This window comes from Callithrix jacchus, chromosome 15 (assembly GCF_049354715.1).
Source record: "Callithrix jacchus isolate 240 chromosome 15, calJac240_pri, whole genome shotgun sequence".
In the NCBI taxonomy this organism is placed as follows: Eukaryota; Metazoa; Chordata; class Mammalia; order Primates; family Cebidae; genus Callithrix; species Callithrix jacchus.
The window spans coordinates 74,666,780-74,686,126 of NC_133516.1; the positions used below are offsets into that span (position 1 = coordinate 74,666,780).

The 19,347-nt window shown below is 47.0% G+C and overlaps 1 long non-coding RNA gene across 7 annotated transcripts in view; it reads right to left on the reverse strand.

Moving 5' to 3' along the window:
- The window catches only part of LOC108588354 (uncharacterized), a 160,536-nt gene that overhangs the window by 32,783 nt on the left and 108,406 nt on the right, over nucleotides 1-19,347 (reverse strand). For all 7 annotated transcript variants that reach the window (XR_013527565.1, XR_013527564.1, XR_013527563.1 and 4 more), the window contains exons 2-3: nucleotides 4,533-4,645; nucleotides 2,039-2,306 (exon numbers count right to left, since the gene is read on the reverse strand). This is a non-coding gene — a long non-coding RNA (uncharacterized LOC108588354). The remainder of the gene's footprint in view (nucleotides 1-2,038; nucleotides 2,307-4,532; nucleotides 4,646-19,347) is intronic.

Sequence of the window (19,347 nt, forward strand, 5' to 3'; positions counted from 1 at the left end):
GTAAGGAGTTTGGGACCAGCCTGGCTAACATGGTGAAACTCTGTTTCTACTAAAAATACAAAAATTAGACAGGTGTGGTGGTACATGCCGGTAATCCCAGCGACTCAGAAGGCTGAGGCAGGAGAATTGCTTAAACCTCGGAGGTGGAAGTTACATTTACCTAAGATCGCACTGCTGCACAGAGGGAGACTTGTCTTAAAAACAAAAAACAAAAACGGGCTACAGACTGGTACTGATCCGTGGCCAGGAGGGTTGGGGACCCCAGCTGTAGACAATATGTAATGATCAAATCAGGGTAACTGAGACAGTCATCACCTCAAATATTTATCTTTTGTTTTGGGAACATGAAAATCCTTCTCTTCTAGCTATCTTGAAATATTCAAATAAATTCTCATTCACTGTAATTTTCCTTGTGCACTACTGATTACTGTAACTTATTCCTTCTATCTAGGCCTTCTGGTCTTTCATTCATTCTTTTATAAAATTATTTTCATTTATTTCTGAGACAGTCTCTCTCTTTCTTGCCAGGCTACAGTGCAGTGACATGATCTTGACTCACTGTAACCTTCACCTCCTGGGTGCACGCAATTCTCCTGCCTTGAACTCCTGAGTAGCTGAGATTACAGGCATGCTTCACCATTCCTAGCTAACTTTTTTAGTTTTAGTAGAAATGGGGTTTCACCATGTTGTCCAGGCAGGTCTCGAACTCCTGACCTCAAGCAATCCACCCACCTCGGCCTCCCAAAGTGCTGGGATTACAGGCAGGAGCCACAGCACCAGGCCATTGATTCATTCTTCCATTCATTCATTCTATGAATAACTACTGTCTGGTTATCATGTACTCGGCAGGGTTCCAGGCTCTGGGGAAACAGCAAAAAGCAAAACAAAGTTGCTCCTCTCTTAGTTGATCCATCCATTCTAATGAGAAGGAAAGAGACAGGAGACCCATAAAGAAACCATTAACACAGACAGAACATCAGGTACAGAGCGCTATGAAGAATGAAAACTAAAGCAGGTACGGCCAGGTGCAGTGGCTCCCACCTGTAATCCCAGAACTTTGGGAGGCTGAGGTGGATGGATCCATTGAGGTTAGGAGTTCAAGACCAGCCTGGCCAACGTGGTGAAATGCCATCTCTACTAAAAGTACAAAAAAACATGACCCAGGCGTGGTGGCACCTGCCTGCATTTCTAGCTACTCAGGAGGGTGAGGTGGGAGGATTGCTTGAACTTGGGAGGTGGAGGTTGCAGTGAGCCGACATTGCATCACTGCACTCCAGCCTGGGAACAGAGCAAGACTTTGTCTTCAAAAATAAAAAAGTAAAGAGAAATCAGGTGCAGGTTAGAGGGCATTCGCATGAGCAGGGGTGCTGTGGTGGTGGTGAAGGTGGCCAGGAAAGGCCTCTCTGTGAAGGTGACGGACATGAGGGCTGAGCCTGGGGACTCCTGGGGAGAGCAGCATGGGAGGGCCCTAGGTGCTGGTCCCATTCGTGGTCCTTTTGTTTAGTTTAGTTTTGTTTTTGACACAAAGTCTTGCTCCGTCGCCCAGGCTGGAGTGAAGTGGCACAATCTGGGCTCACTGTAATCTCCACCAACTGGGTTCAAGCCACCTCAGCCTCCCAAAGAGCTGGGATGGCAGGCGTGAGTCACTGTGCCTGGCCTATGCATCAACATGTTTAAATTCATCTGAAAGCTGTGCTTTAGGAAGAGGGTTGATAGCCACCGGAAATAAATGACAGAATGGCAGGACAAGGATCACGTCAGTGACAGGGTGGCTGTGGACATCTGCTGGTCAGCAGCAGGAAAGCTACTCAGACCCTGGATTCTACCTCTGCAGCCCGCCTGCCCCTGAACCCTCCTCCCCACATCAGTAGAAGCCTGGAACTCTCAGAACGGCAGCCCTCACCAGCCGCTGTCACCTTCACCAGAATGATGTGATTAATTCATTCACACAGAAGACAGCAGAAACCCTGAGAGAACTGGATCCAGAATGTGTGGGTTTAGATGGACAGGGTGGTAGGATCTGGAAGGCTCCACCTACCTCACCTCCTGACCTGCACACTCCTTCCCCAGTCCTGTTCAGCATAGAGACTAGACTGACGTGACCAGAAATCTAGATGCTTGGAAGGACACCAGCGACACGGAGAAGAGGAGGCCAGAGGTCCACGAGGTAGCCAGCTCCTGGCCTCAGATGCCCAAGACTCTATCCAGAAAGGCTCCCTCCCAGCCATGGAACTTGATGGTCCTCGAGTTCCTGAGGATGGAGCTGGTGAACCGGGCCCACAAGTCCTTCTGCCTTATTTGCTCTCCTGGAATTGGAGGAAAGAGAGTAATGAAGACACGGCTGGTCCAGAATTCTCCCCTGAACCCTGAGTCACCCTGCAACAAATCCCTCTGATCCCGCCAACTGCGTCCCAAAACTGTCTGCCTCTCTGTATCTCTGACCCTCAGTCCTGATCCATCCACCATCATCCTGTGCCTGGACTACTGCAGGAGCTGACCCAGGACCACTGCCCCAGGGAGGCGGCTTCTGATGCTCAGAGAACAGAGACTACCCCTGACCACAACTGGGTATGGCACCATCAGGAAGGCTACCTGGAGGTGGGTAATGCCTGAGCTACATCTTTATTCCTTCCTTTTACATTTTCGGCGGAGTTGTGCAGTCTCACTCTGTTGCCCAGACTGGCCTCAAGCTCTTGGGCTCAAGGGACCCTCTGCCCCTGGCCTCCTAAAGTGCTGGGATTTCAACCTGAGCTACATGTTAAATGACCAGGAGGTGGGGGCTGGGCAGGCAGAGGATGAGGGGATGGAGCTGGGAAGAGGGAGTGAAGGCTCTGAGACAGGGGCAGCAAACACCTAGGCAGAGGGAGCAGCATGACTCAGAGGACACTCAGTGTGGCCAGAGGAGTTCGTGGGCAGAGTCACTTGGCACTTTAGGGTCAGGCAGGAGTTCAGGCATCAAGGGAGGGGCATCATCAGAAGGCAGCTGCCTGGAGAAGGTATTTTGTTATTTTTTGAGATGGAGTCTTGCTCTGTTACCAGGCTGGCGTGCAGTGGTGTGATCCCGTTCACTGTAACCTCTGCCTCCTGGGTTCAAGTGACTCTCCTGCCTGAGATTCTGGAGTAGCTGGGATTATAGGTGCCTGCCACCATGCTCAGCTAATCTTTGTATTTTTAATAGGAAGATCATTTTGCCATTTTTGCCAGGCTGGTTTTGAACTCCTTATCTCAGGAGATCAGCCTGCCTCGACCTCCCAAAGTGCTGGGATTCCTGGAGGAGGCCATGCCAGAGGCTGGAGAAACAGTCCAAGTGACAGATGGACATTGAGACAGCTGGGCCTAGAGAGGAAATAAGTTCCTTCCCTTTATCCCCCTTCGCTCCCTCCCTCTCCCCGCCTTTCTTTCTTTTTCTTCCCTACTCTTTTCTTCTGCTCTCATGCCTTTCTTTCTGCCCTCTCTTTTTTCCCCTCCCTCCTCCGTTTCTTCATTCCCTCCCTCATTCCTTTTCTTCCTCTTTCAACTCTTTCCTTCCCTCCATCTGTCCTCCCCTTTCCTGTCTTTTCTTTTCTCCCTCCTTTTCACTCCTCCCCTCCCTCCTTTCTCTTCATCCCTTCCTTCTCCCCTCCCTCTCTTCTTCCGTAGTTCTCAAACACTGGTCCACCACCTTCTGCATGCCAAGCACTAACTAGATACTGAGTCTGCCACAGGGAGTGGCCCGTGCTGCTGTGAAGCTTCCAGTCTAAGGAGAGCAAGGCCATCGGCCCCTGCCAGGTGCTTCCTTCAGGGCCCTTTAGGAAGTGGGAAGTGCTGGGGAAAAGCAAAAACGAACCCAGGACAGGCCAAGGAAGGGAGCTGCTGGGAGGAGAGGGGTGGGCGGGCTGTGTCCTTGCTGGACGATGGTGAGGGAGGTGGCCCTGACTGCAGGGGGTGCTGGAGGGGACAAGGGTCTTCTGGAGTGAGGGTGGTCCAGACAGAGGGAACAGCTAAAGCAGATGCCTGCAGAGATATGTGAACATCAGGCGGGTGTGAGGATGGGGAAGGGGGGTTGGTGGGAAAGGGAGGGAGACGTGTGGAAGGTGAGGCTGGAGGCAATGAGGCAGCTCAGGGCGGGCCAGGTGGGCCATTGTGGGGCCTTTGGCTCAGACTGAGGAAAATAAAGCCACCGTGGGTCTGAGCAGAGGAGGGTGTAATGGATTCAGCTCACACAGGTCTCCTGTGGCTGGACGTGGAGAGTGGCTGGGGCAGAAGTAAGGAGTGAGCCAGGGCCTTGCTGCTGGATGCATTTTCAAGATGATGCCAAGCAAATCTGCTGACTGATGGGGTGCAGGAGAAAAAGGCATTGATCTGACCCAGGGCCTGGGGTCTGAACACTGGAGGGAAGAGCCGCTGTCCAATGCGATGAGGAAGGAGTGGGGCAGGTCTGCACAATGGGCAACTCACAGAGACAAGAACAAAGCCAGACCCCCCGGTTACCACTCAGCTCTGCCCTCCCCATCGTCCACACCAGGGCCTGTGTCTTCTTCCCTATTTCCTGCCTGGTCTGTCTTTTTCCCAAAAGTTGAACCTGACAGTGATTTCTCTTCTCGGTGATGAAGAAACTCAGAGGCAGGCGGCTCAGGAAGACAGCGGTGGTGGAGGGACCCAGGAGCTGGGGACAGAGGGGACAGAATGTCAGGAGATACCGAGGATCCCATCTGCCAAACGTGTGTGAACCACAGCAGCTCCATCTTGAATAGAAGCTGGGTAAAAGGAGGCTGAGACCTCCTGGGCTGCATTTCTAGGCGGTGAAGGCATTCTGAGTCACAGGATGAGACAGGAGGGCAGCACAGGATACAGGTCACAGAGGCCTTGCCAGTAAAACAGGCTGCAGTAAAGAAGCCAGTGCAAAATCCACCAAAACCAAGATGGCGACCAGAGTGACCTCTGCTGGTCCTCACTGCTACATTGCCACCAGTGCCATGATGGTTTATAAATGCCATGGCAGCATCAGAAAGTTTCCCTATATGATCTAAAAAAGGGGAGTCATGAATAACCTACCCCTGGTTCAGCATATCATGAAGAAATGACCCTAAAGGTGGGCACCAGCACCCTCTGGGCTGCTCCATGGAGTATTTTATCTTCACTTACCTAATAAAGTTGCATTTTTAGAAAAGAATAAACTTGCTGTGTGGCTCACACCTGTAATCCCAGCACTTTGGGAGGCTGAGGCAGGCAGATCACCTGAGGTCAAGAGTTCAAGATCAGCCTGGCCAACATGGTGAAACCCCATCTCTACTGGAAATATAAAAATTAGCCAGGTGTGGTAACATGCACCTGTGATCTAAGCTACTCAGGAGGCTGAAGCAGGAAAATCACTTGAACCCGGGAGGTGTAGGTTGTAGTGAGCCAAGATCACACCTCTACCCTCTATCTAGCCCAGGCAACAGAGTGAGACTCCATCTCAAAAACAAAACAAGCAAACAAACAAACAAATGTGCTTTCATTTTATGGACTCGTGCTGAATTATTTCTTGCACAAGATCCAAGAACCCTCCCTTGGGGTCTGGATTGTGTTCTTTTTCCTGTAACACAGCTGCAGATCCTGAAGAGGGTCAGACTTGGGTCCTAAGATGTGGATCAGGGAAAGTGATAAGGGCAGCCACCAGGTCCCAGGGATCTGGGCTCATGGGGGTCTGCTGGGTTAGGAGGCACCTGCTGAAGATGGGGTTCTTCAATGTCAGGGAGGGGAATGGCCCACTTCCACGATGGGGAGAGGGTTATATTCAAGACAGAACATGCACACACAGGAGTAGGACTGCGGGGTGTTCCTGGCCGCAACAGTGAAGTTGAAACCTCTGGAATCAGGACTGGGTTGAAATCCTGACTCTGACACTTCTGAATGTGGTCTTGGGGCAAGTCACCTCCCTAATGTGCAATTTCCTTGTCTGCAAAATGGGAACAGAGTTGTCCTCATTTTGCATGTTTGCTTATTACATTTAAGTATTTTCCTAATCTTCATTTTACCCTCATGAGGGTTTTCAGACTTAGTAGATCATCATACAGATGCCCAGTTACCTTTGAAGACAAAGAGTGAATAAGGTTTTAGTTTAAGTCTCGTTCCTTTTTTGAGACATACACTGAGAGTCTGAAACTCACACTTCACTGGATGTCCTGTGTTTTTCTGGCAACCCTGCTCCCTACCAACGTGGTGCTTTTGGGATACTTATCTCCCCCCTCTCAGCTTTGGTTTCTATATCTGGAAAATGTGGAAATGGGAGGTAGAATAAATGATTTTTAAGTTGCTCTGACTTTCTGAGAGTCCTTCACAGGTTACTTGAACTCATTCTCTCACCAAGCCCCACACCAACTCCAGTCTGCATGCCTCAGTTTCTCCTCTCAGTCCTTAGGAACACTATTTTTTTTTTTTTTTTTGAGATAGAGTCTCGCTCTGTTACCCAGGCTGGAATGCAGAGTCGCGATCTTGGCTCACTGCAACCTCTGCTTCCCAACCAATTCTGCTGTCTCAGCCTACTGAGTAGCTGGGATTACAGGTGTGCATCAGTATGCCTGGCTGATTTTTGTATTTTTAGTACAGACAGGGTTTCACCATGTTGCCAGGCTGGTCTCGAACTCCTGGCCTCAAGTGATCTACTCACCTCAGTCTCCCTAAGTGCTGGGATTACAGGTTTGACCCATCCCATGCCATCTCAAAGAAAAGTAGAACACTGTTTTCTAATCTGGGGTCAGTTTGTTTCATTTATGCAGCAATGGCGCCACCTGTTGGCTTCATAGAGAAGTGCCCTGAGGCACACCCACAGCAAGGGTTGGGAAAACACTCAGAGGAATCTGACAGAAGATGAGCATCTCCCTCAGAGGTAAAAATTGTTTATTAAATTGTAGCAACCTCAGTATCCACCCCTTCTTCACCAGAATCTCATGGTGATGTTAGGAGCTGTCTACCAAGATGGTGGAAAAGTGCACAGGGAAAGTAACACGGTGCGTTATCTGCAGATATCTTGGTCTTCTCTGAAAAAAAAAATTTTTTTTTTTTTTTTAGGGGGAGTCTTGCTCTATCCCTCTGGCTGGAGTGCAGTGGTGTAATCTTGTCTAACTGCTATTTATACCTCCCAGGTTCAAGCGATTCTCCTGCCTCAGCCTCCTTAGTAGCTGGAATTACAGGCACATAAAACCATGCCCGGTTCATTTTTGTATTTTTAGCAGAGACAAGGTTTAGCCTTGTTAGCCAGGCTGATCTTTAACTCTTGACCTCAAGTGATCTGTCTACCTCAGCCTACCAAAGTGCTAGGATTACAGGCATGCACCCCCATGCCTGGTTTTCTCATTTTATTTTTTAGATGGAGTCTCACTCTGTCACCAGGCTGGAGTACAATGGTGTGGTCTCGACTCACTGCAACCTCCGCCTCCCGGGATTCTCTGGCCTCAGCCTCTCTAGTATCTGGGACTACAGGTGTATGCCACCACACCTGGCTAATTTCAGTATTCTTAGTAGAGATGGGGTTTCACTATGTTGGTCATGATGGCCTCGAACTCCTGACCTCTGGTGATCCTCTCACCTTGGTTTCCTAAAGTGCTGGATTACAGGCATGAAGCACCGTGCCTGGCCATGGGTTTTCTTGGACCAAAGCATATTCCTTGTCATGTTTAACAAAATTGTTCCCCAGCCCTGTACTTTCCTTTATTCATCCTCCTTTTAATAGCAAACCTCTCAAAAGCTGTAACAAACATGGAAGAGCCACTGGCCAGGTGGGCTGGGTGGTGGCGGGGGGCTGGAGTCCCAGCAGTTGGCATCCCCTTTCCCAGGATGTACACATTGCCTCATGTACCTGTCCTTTTATCTCCTAGTCAGCTGGTCGTCACTGTCTGGATGAAAAAAAGAGATCAGATCTTTTTTTCATCCATTTTTGAAGCCAATATTTCCACACACAACATTGCTGTCAGTGCGTTCCCAAGCCACCAGTAACCTAGAAATATTTAGACCTGGTTTATTAACTATACACCTGCCAGGCCCAGCCAAGCCAAAACATGAAATCGACTGGGCTCAGTGACCCACATTTGTAATTCTAGCGCTTGGGGAGGTCAAGGTGGGTGGATCTCCTGAGGTCAGGAGTTTAAGACCAGGCTGGCCAACATGGTGAAACCCCATCTCAACTAAAAATATAAAAATGAGCCTGGTGTGGTGGTGCACACCAGTAATCCCAGCTACTCAGAAGGCTCAGGTCGGAGAATCACTTCAATACAGGAGGTGAATGTTGCAGTGAGCCGAGATTGAACCACTGCATTACAGCCTGGGCAGAGTGTGAGACTCCATCTGAAAAAAAAAAAAAAAAAAAAAAAAAAAAAACCACACAAAATCAAACCCCCGCCCTTTTTTTTTTCTTTCTTTTCTTTTTTTTAAATAGAGAGGGACTTTCTGTGTTGTCCAGGCTACAGTGCAGTGGTACAATCATAGCTCACTGCAGCCTCTTACTCCCAAGCTCAAGCAGTGCTCCCACCTCAGCCTTCTGAGTAGCTGGGATTACAGGTGCATGCCACCATGCTCAACTAATCTTGGTGTGTGTGTGGAGGTGGGATCTCACCTTGTTGGCCAGGCTGGCCTCAAACTCTGGGCTTCAAGAAATCCTCTCATCTCAGCCTTCCAAAGTGCTGGGATTACAGGCATGAGCCTCTGTTTCTGGCCAAAACCTAATTACACATTCATGAATGACCGAGGGCATGAGCTTCTGTATCCTCTAACAATGAAATGGATTATTCCTTGGGTATAACTTTGCTGGAGATGCTGTAACAAAGTACCACAAACTAAGTGGCTTAGAACAAGACAAATTTGTTGTCTCAGGCCAGATGCCATGGCTAATGTCTGTAATCCCTATACTTTGGGGAGGAGGTCAGGAGTTCGAGACTGGCCAGGCCAATAGGATGCAACCCCATCTCTACTGAAAAAATACAAGGCTGTGAGTGGTGGCTCACACCTGTAATTCTAGCACTTTGGGAGGCTGAGGTAGGCAAATCATGAGGTCAGGAGTTCGAGACCAGCATGGCCAACATGGTGAAACCCTGTCTCTACAAAAACAAAAATTGGCTGGGTGTGATGGTGCGCATCTGTAATCCTAGCTACTCAGGAGGCTGAGACAGGAGAACTGCTTGAACCCAGAAGGTGGAGGTTGCAGTAAACTGAGATCACACCACTTTATTCCAGACTGGGGGACAGAGGAAGAATCCATCTCAGAAAGAAAAAAAATTAGCCAGCCATTGTTGCATGTGCCTGTGATCCCAAGTTACTCTGGAGGCTGAGGTGGGAGGATTTCTTGAGCCGGGGAGAATGAGACTCAGTGAGCTGAGATCATGCCACAGCACTCCAGCCTGGGCGACAGAGCAAGATCCTGTCTCAATAAATCAATAAATAAAATAAAAAGTTGTTGTCTCCTAGTTGGGAGGACGGAAGTGTAAAGTCAGGTGTCTGCAGGCCAGGCTCTCTCTGGAGGCTCTGGGACAAAATCTGTCCCAGCCTCTCTCCTGGCTCAGGCATCCCTTGACTTATAGTGGCCATTGTCCTTCTATGCATATCTCTCTCTGTGTGCAAATTTACCTTTGGGCAGGCACAGTGGCTCACACCTATAATCCCAGCACTTTGGGAGGCCGAGGCAGGATTGCTTGAGGCCAGAAGTTCAAGTTCAACCTGGGAAACATAATGAGATACCATCTCTACATGAAATACAGAAAATTAGCTGGGCATGGTGGAACACACCTGTAGTCCCAGCTACTCAGGAAGCTGAGGTGGGAGGATCACTTGAACCCAGGAGATTGACACTGCATTGAGCTATGGTCACACCACTACACTCCAGCCTGGGTGAGAGAACAAGACTGTCTCAAGAAAAAAATATTTTATTCTTTCTTTTACTGGCAACAAACATCCCTTTTAGTAGGGGCACCAGTTATATGAGGTCAGGGCCCCACCTTCGTGACCCATTTTAACTTGAAGACCTCTGTAATGACCCGGTCTCCAAATAAGGTGATGCCTGTAATCCCAAGCACTTTGGGAGGTCTATGTGGGTGGATCATCTGAGAACAGGAGTTTGAGACCAGCCTGGCCAACATGGTAAAACCCTGTCTCTATGAAAAAAAAGAAATAGAAAAATTAGGGCCAGTGGTGGGTGCCTGTAATCCCAGTTACTTGTGAGACTGAGCAGGAGAATAAAAGGGAGGGGGAATAAGACTCTGTCTCCAAAAAAAAAAAAAAAAATTCACCCTGGGATGCAAGGCTGGTTCAACATACACAAGTCTATAAACATAATTCACCACATAAACAGAACCAAACACAAAAACCACAGGATTATCTCCATAGATGCAGAGAAGGAAAAACTCAATAAACTAGGTATTGATGGAATGTATCTCATAATAGTAAAAGTTATTTACAACAAACCCACAGTCAATTTCACAATAAATGGGCAAAAACTGGAAGCATTCCCTTGGAAATCTGGCACTAGACAAGGATGCCTTCTCTCGCCACTTCTATTCAATATAGTACTGGAAGTTCTAGCCAGAGCAATCAGGCAAGAAAAAGAAATAAAGGGTATTCAAATAGGAAAGGAGGAAGCTAAATTTTCTCTATTTACAGATGACATGATTGTATATCTAGAAGACCCCATCGTCTCAGCCCAAAATCTCCTGAAACTGATAAGCAACTTCAGCAAAGTCTCAGGATAAAAAATCAATGTGCAAAAATCACAAGCATACACCAATAACAGACTGAAAGAAAGCCAAATCAAGAACGAACTGCCATTCACCATTGCTACCAAGAGAATAAAATGCCTAGGAATACAAGTAACAAGGAACATAAAGGACCTCTTCAAGAACTACAAACCACTGCTCAACGAAATAAGAGGGGACACAAACAGATGCAGAAACATTCCATGCTCATGGTTAGAAAGAATCAACATCATGAAAATGGCCATACTGCCTAAAGTAATCTATAGATTCAACAATATCCCCATCAAGCTACCAATGGCCTTCTTCACAGAACTGGAAAACGCCATTTTAAACTTCATATGGAACCAAAAGAGAGCCCACATAGTCAAGTCAAATCTAGGCAAAAAGAACAAAGCTAAAGGCATCACACTACCTGAGTTCAAACTATACTACAAGGCTACAGTAATCAAAACAGCATGGTACTGGTACCAAAACCAATGGAACAAAATAGACCAATGGAACAAAACAGAGGCCTCAGAGGCAAGGCCACATATCTACAACCATCTGATCTTTGACAAACCTCACAAAAATAAGCAATGGGAAAAGCATTCCCCGTTTAATGAATGGTGTTGAGAAAACTGGTTAGTCCTGTGCAGAAAGCAGAAACTAGACCCCTTCCTGACATCTTACACTGAAATTAACCCCAGATGGATTAAAGACTTAAACATAAGACCTAACACCATAAAAATCCTAGAAGAAAACCTACGCAAAACCATTCAGGACATAGGCATAGGCAAGAACTTCATGACTAAAACACGAAAAGCATTTGCAACAAAGGCCAAAATAGACAAATCGGACCTAATCAAACTCCACAGCTTCTGCACAGCAAAAGAAACAATCATTAGAGTGAACTGGCAACTGACAGAATGGGAAAAAATTTTTGTAATCTACCCATCTGACAAAGGGCTGATACCCAGAATTTACAAAGAACTAAAACAGATTTACAGGAAAAAAACAAGCCCATTCAAAAGTGAGTAAAGGATATGAACAGACACTTCACAAAAGAAGACATATATGAGGCCAATAAACATATGAAAAATCTTCATCATCACCGGTCATTAGGGAAATGCAAATCAAAACTACATTGAGATACACACGCCAGTTAGAATGACGATCATTAAAATACCTGGAGACAACAGATGCTGGAGAGGATGTGGAGAAATAGGAACACTTTTACACTGTTGGTGGGAGTGTAAATTAGTTCAACCATTGTGGAAGACAGTGTGGCAATTCCTCAAGGCCTTAGAAATAGAAATTCCATTTGACCCAGCAATCCCATTACTGGGTATGTATCCAAAGGATTATAAATTGTTCTACTATAAGGACACATGCACATGAATGTTAATTTTGGCACTGTTTACAATAACGAAGTCTTGGAAACAACCCAAATGCCCGTCGATGGAAGACTGGACAGGGAAAATGTGGCACATATACACCATGAAATACTATGCAGTCATAAAAAAAAAAACGATGAGTTTATGTCCTTTGTAGGAACATGGATGAAGCTGGAAACCATCGTTCTTACCAAACTGACACAAGAACAGGAAATCAAACACCGAATGTTCTCTCATAGGTGGGGTTGAACAATGAGAACACATGGGCACAGGGAGGGGAGCATCACATCCTGGGGTCTGTGCGGGGAGAACTAAGGGAGGAACAGCATGGGGTAGAGAGTTCAGGAGGGATAACATGGGGAGAAATGCCAGCTGTAGGTTATGGGGAGGAAGGCAGCAAACCACATTGCCACGTATGTACCTATGCAACTATCTTGCATGTTCTTCACATGTACCCCCAAACCTAAAACACAATTATATATATAAATGTATATGGAAAGTTCCCTTTCCACCTCTTTCTCCCAAGCAAAAAAAAAAAAAAAAAAAAATTGGGGTTATTAATCAGTTGGTAAGGAGTAACAGTCTTGTTCACAAACTTCGGATCCTTTTTTTGCAGCTAGAAATCACTCCAGTTAGTAAAATAATAACAGTAACAACAACAGCCAAAAGGGAAGAGTATTTAAAATGCAGGAGGTGCTGATCTAGGCACGTTCATGGGTAACATTATTTAGCCTTGAGCATCCTAGGAGTACATCGTCATATGATTCCTACCTGACAGGTGGAAAAACTGAGGTACAGAGACCTACGTCGTCTGTCTGGACTCAAAGTGGTACCAAGTGGTGGTGCAGGTGTCACCTGACATTGTCTTGTGCACTATGCCTAACTAATTATTATTTTTACTTTTGAGATGGAGTTTCCTTCTTCTTGTTGTCCATGCTGGACTGCAATCTCAACTCACTGCAACCTCCGTTTCCCAGGTTGAAGCAATTCTCCTGCCTCAGCCTCCCAAGTTGCTGGGATTACAGGCACGCACCACCATGCTTGCCTAATTTTGTATTTTTAGTAGAGACGAGGTTTCTGCATGTTGGTCAGGTTGGTCTTGAACTCCTGAACTCAGGTGATTCATTTACCTCAGCCTCCCAAAGTGCTGAGATTACAGGCATGAGCCACCACACTGGGTTTTGTTTTGTTTTTTGAGATGGAGTCTTGCTCTGTCTTCCAGGCTGGAGGGCAGTGGGATGATCTCGGCTCACTACAACCTCCACCTCCTGGATTCAAGTACTTCTCCTGCCTCAGCTTCCTGAGTAGCTGAAATTGTAGGCACGTGCCACCATGCTGGGCTAATTTTTGTAGTTTTAGTGGAGTCAGGGTTTCACCATGTTGGCCAGGCTGGTCTTGAACTTCTGACCTCAGGTGATCCACCCACCTCAGCCTTCCAAAGTGCTGGGATCACAGGCCTGAGTCACCTCACCTGGCCACTATGCCTATCTCATTGTATTTCTAAAAGAAGAGAAAAGAGAAATAATTGTATTTCCATCCTCACAGTAACTCCATGAAGAAGATAATATCATTTACCTTTTACAAACGCGAAAACAAAAGCTCCAGCTTTTTTTTTCTGAGACAGTGTCTCACTTTGAAACCCAAGCTGAGGGCAGTGGCATGATCTTGGCTCACTGCAGTCTTGACCTCCGGGACTCAAGTGATCCTCCCACTTTAGCCTCCCAAGTAGCTGGGACTACAGGGGGACACTGCCACACCTGGAAAATTTTTTGAAACTTTTTGTAGAGATGGGGTCTTGCTATGTTGCCCAGGCTGCTATCAAACTCCTGGGCTTAAGCAATCCTCCCACATCGACCTCCCAAAGTGCTGGGATTATAGGTGTGGTCGCTCCAGCTTTTTTTTCCCCCAAGGCCACATTAAGTTGTTAGTGGCTGAGTCAAAAGAGTTCCAGGGTCTGCTGACTCCTACTTCAGTGTTTTTCCATCTATACTGTAGCCACTGTAATTCTAACAGTGGACTGTGATGGATTATTTGGGTGTGTAGCATCAACAGAGGAACATCTCTTAGGAGACTGAACTCTGATGTTCTGATGGGGCCAGTATGTATTCTGGGGAAAGGTTCCATGGCTCCCATCCATGACCAGTGAATAGAAATTAGGTACCAGGCATGGTGGCTCACTCCTGGAATCCCAGGACTTTGGGAGGCTGAGGTGGGCAGATCACTATGTCAGTTCAAGACCAGCCTGGCCATTATGAGGAAACCCCATCTCTACTGAAAATACAAAAATTAGCTGGGCATGGTGGCAGGTGCCTGTAATTCCAGCTACTCAGGAGGCTGAGACCATAGAATCGCTTGAACCTAGGAGGTAGAGATTGCAGAGAGCTGAGATTGTGCCACTGAACTCCAGCCTGGGTGACAAAACAACACTCAGCCTAAAAAAAAATGCTGGGCATTGGCCAGGTGCAGTGCGGTGGCACACATCTGGAATCCCAGCACTTGGGGAGGCTGTGGCAGGCAGATCACTTAAGGTCAGGAGTTCCAGACCAGCCTGACCAATGTGGTGAAAGCCCATCTCTTCTAAAAATATGAAAATTAGCTGGGTGTGGTGGCAGGTGCCTATAATTCCACCTACTCAGAGTGCTAAGGCAGGAGAATTGCATTAACTTGGGAGGTGGAGTCTGCAATGAGCTGAGATCACACGACTGTACTCCAGCCTGGGCGACAGAGTGAGACTTCATCTCAAAAAAGAAAAAAATGTTGGGTGTGGTGGTGTGTGGTCTCAGCTATTCAGGAGGCTGAGGCGTGCAGATCGCTTCAGCCCAGGAGTTTGAGGCTTCAGTGAGCAACGGTGAAGTCACTGAACTCCAGCCTGGGTGACAAAATAAGACCCCTATTTCTACAAAACTAATTTTAAAAATTAACAAAATAAGAGAGAAAATGGGATAGAATTCATCACCAATAAGAGATCAATCACATCACTCACTGAATCTTGCCAACATGATCAAACTCTAATCTAATGGGGTGAGCATGAATCCAGCTGCAAATATGCCACAAATACAAAAGACAGAGAATGGGTTCACCTTCACCAGGGAAATCCAGACTTTGAGAAATGCTACAGGCCCAACAATGTGGAGTCTTCCAAAATCCATAGAAAGGAAAAGGGATAGGCCAGGCAAGGTGGCTCAGGCCCATAATCCCAGCACATTGGGAGGCTAAGGTGGGCAGATCACAAGGTCAGGAGTTCGAGACCAGCCTGACCATCATGGAGAAACCCCATCTCTACCAAAAATACAAAAATTAGCCAGGTGTGGTAGCACATGCCTGTAATTACAGCTATTCAGAAGGCTGAAGCAAGAGAATCACTTGATCCCGGGAGTCGGAGGTTGCAGTGGGCTGAGATTGTGCCATTGCACTCTGGACTGAGTGACAGAGCAAGACTGTTTCAAAAAAAAAAGGGGGATAGAGGAGAAACTTGTAGATTGTGTCTTTTTTTAAATTTTAGTTTTTGGCTGGGCATGGTTGTTTACACCTGTGATCCCAATCATTGCACTTTGAGAGACTAAAGTGGGCAGATCACCTGAGGTCAGCAGTTTGAGGACAGCCAGGCCAACATGGTGAAACCCTGGCTCTATTAAAAGTACAAAAATTAGCTGGGCATGGTCCCATGTGCCTGTAATCTCAGCTACTTGGGAGAATGAGGCAGAAGAATGGCTTGAACCCAGGAGGCGAAGGTGGCAGTGAGCTGAGATCACACCACTGCACTGCAGCCTGGGTGGAGTTAAAAAAAAAGAAAATTAGGTTTTGTAGAGACAGGAGTCTCCCTGTGTTGTCCAGGTTGGTCTCAAACCTCTGAATTTAAATGATCCTATCACATCAGTATTACAGGTGTGAGCATTCACCCAGCCAACAAACTTGGAGATTGAAAGAGGCTTAAAAGACATTTTTAAATGCTGGGGAACAGTTATGGGCTGGAGATGCATACTAGGGCAGCTCTACTCTAAAGAAACAGAAAGTGGTCAGGTGTGGTGTCTCACACCTGTAACACCAAACACTTTGGGAGGCCAAGAAGGGAGAATCACTTGTGCCCAGGAGTTTGGGACCAGCCTGGCAACATAGTAAGACCCTGTCTCTACAGAGAAAAAAAAAAAAGGTTTTTTTTAATTAGCTGGGAATGATGGTGCAAGCCTATAGTCCTGGCTACTCAGGAGACTGAGGGGAGATGATCACTTGAGCCCAAGAGGTCAAGGATTTAGTGAGCCACGTTCACACCACTGCACTCCAGCATGGGTGACTGAGCAAGAACCTGCCTCAGGAGCAGGAAGAAGCAATTACTGTGAATGTCAGGGTTGGGGAATACTTCTGGAAAGAAGGGAGGGGCTGGCATTGTGCCCATCTCCAGCCCCTTCTGGAGAGTCTAGTGGGGAAGACAGCAACATGAGTGGAGATTCAGGCTGCAGCACCAGGGAGTTCCCTTCCACCTTCCTGCCTCCTTGTCCTTTCCTTCGGGAAATGGGAGCATGATTTTCTTTCTTCTTTGCCTTTATAACTAGAGTTTCTGATGGGAGAATTCATATATAGGATGTATAGCATTAACATAAACAGCCAGCTGGAATTGACGGCTTTGTTAATACCCCAGCCAGGCATATCCCTGATTCTTCTGCTAAGTAGATCTGATTCTCAGCCACATGCTCGGTGCCCACTCCCAGATTCTGAAAATTTCCTGACATTGCCCCCAAAAGGAGGGACACTCACTCACAATTCTGCATAGAGATTGTCTCTATGTGTCTGTTTTTTTTTTTTTTTTTTTTGACAGAATCACTCTGTTGATCAGACTGTAGTCCAACGGTGTGATCTCAGCTCACTGCAACCTCCACCTTCTGGGCTCAAGCAGTTCTTCTGCCTCAGCCTCCCAAGTAAACTGGAGGTACAGGCACCTGCAACTATGCCTGGCTAATTTTTTATTTTTAGCAGAGTCGGGGTTTCACCATATTGGTCAGGCTGGTCTTGAATTTCTGGTCTCAAGTGATCCGCTCACCTAGGCCTCCTAAAATGCTGGAATTATGGGAATGAGCCACCAAACCTGGCCATTTCTGTGTCACCCCCCTAGGCCAGCCTCTGCATGTTTGGGCTTGATGAGGCTGTGACTGTCCAGCTGGCTGCCTGTCATCTTTAGTGTCTGTGTCTCCTCGATACTTCTCGGCTGCCCATGAATTCATTTTCTTTACTTTCTTTTGTTTTTTTCTTGAGATGGAGTATTGCTCTGTCACCCAGGCTGGAGTGCAGTGGCATAATCTCAGCTCATTGCAACCTCTGCCTTCCATGTTTGAGCAATTTTACTGCTTCAGCCTCCCAAGTAGCTCAGACTACAGACACATGCCACCATGCCTGGCTAATTTTTGTGTTTTTAGTAAGATACGGTTTCATCATGTTCGTCAGGCTGGTCTCAAACTCCTGACCTCAGGTGATCCACCCACCTCAACCTCCCAAAGTGCTGGGATTACAGGCATAAGCCACAGTGCCTGGCCTCAGTTTTTAAACTCAGCCTGAATGGGCTTCTCTTGCTAGCAGCTAAGAGCTTTGACCCCTACGGCCTTCTTCCACACAGCAGGAAGTGTTTGGATGTTTCTGGATCTAAAATCTAAGTGTCTAAGCCTACCAGTAGTTGAAAGTGCAGATGGTCACACAATTTTTTGACTTTACAATGGCACAAAAAACGATCATGTTCAGTAGAAACTGTGCTTCCAGTACTGATACAACCTTTCTGTTTTTCACTGTTAGTATTCAATAAACTGCATGAGGGCCAGGTGCAGTGGCTCATGCCCTTAACCCCAGTACTTTAGAAGGCTGAGGTGGGAGGATCGCTGGAACCCAGGAGTTTGAGATCAGCCTGGGAACATAGTGACACCCTCTCTATATAAAAAAGATAAAAATTAGCCAAGTGCAATTGTGTGCACCTGTAGTCCCATCTACTTGGGAGGCCGAGGCAGGAGGGATCACTTGAGCCCAAGAGATTGACGCTGCAGTGAGCTATAATCATGCCACTGCACTCCAGCCTGGGAAACAGAGCAGGACCTCATCTCTTAAAAAATAAAAAATTTAGGCCGGGCATGGTGGCTTACGCCTATAATCCCAGCACTTTGGAGGCTGAGGTGGGTGGATTACAACGAGGTCAGGAGTTCAAGACCAGCATGACCAACACGGTGAAACCCCATCTCTACAAAAATTACAAAAATTAGCTGGGTGTGGTGACACACACCCTATAATCCCAACTCCGGAGGCTGAGGCAGGAGAATTGCTTAGAACCTGGGAGGCAGAAGTAGTAGTGAGCCGAGATTGCACCATCGTACTCTAGCCTGAGAGAGAGAGCAAGACTCGGTCTCAAAATAAATAAGTAAATAAAAATGTAAAAGTAGGTAAACTATTGCTTCATGAGGACAGCATTTCTGTTTTGGATGATGAGAAAGTTTAGAAACAGATGGTGGCACTGGTTCCTCAATATGGTGAATTTACCAAATGGCATTGAATTGTACACTTGAGCGTGGGTACGTTTAACCAAGTTTATTATCTATTTCTACAAACATTCAGGAAGGCTGGGCCCCTGAAACGTCAAAGTCATGATCCAAGGTGGGGACAGGTGAGTGGGTTTTGTTCTTTTACTACTGCTTGGTTTGTTCTCAACCTAAACCAATGCTTGGTAGGGTAGGTGTATTACATGCATTTGTGGGCTGGGTATGGTGGCTCACACATGTAATCCCTGCATTTTGGGAGGCTGAGGTGGGCAGATTGCCTAAGCTCAGGGGTTCAAGATCAGCCTGGACAACATGGTGAAACCCTGTCTCTACTAAAAATACAAAAAGTACCTGGGTGTAGTAGGGTCCTTGTAGTCCCAGCTACCTAGTAGGCTGAGGCAGGAGAACCACTTGATCCCAGGAGGAAAAGGTTGCAGGCAGTGAAACAAGATGGGATCACTGGACTGCAGCCCGGAAAAGAGCCAGACTCCACGTTCAAAAATAAAAATAAATAGGCCAGGTATGGTGGCTGATGCCTGTAATCCCATCACTTTAGGAGACTGATTTAGGCAGATTACCTGAGGTCAAAAGTTGATGACCAGCCTGGCCAACATGGTGAAACCCAATCTCTACTAAAAATACCAAATTTCCCCAGTGCTCATGCCTGTAATGCCAGCCACTCTGGAGGCTGAAGCAGAAAAATCACTGGAACCTGATAGGCAGAGGTTGCAGTGAGCCAAGATTGCACCACTGCACTCCAGCCTG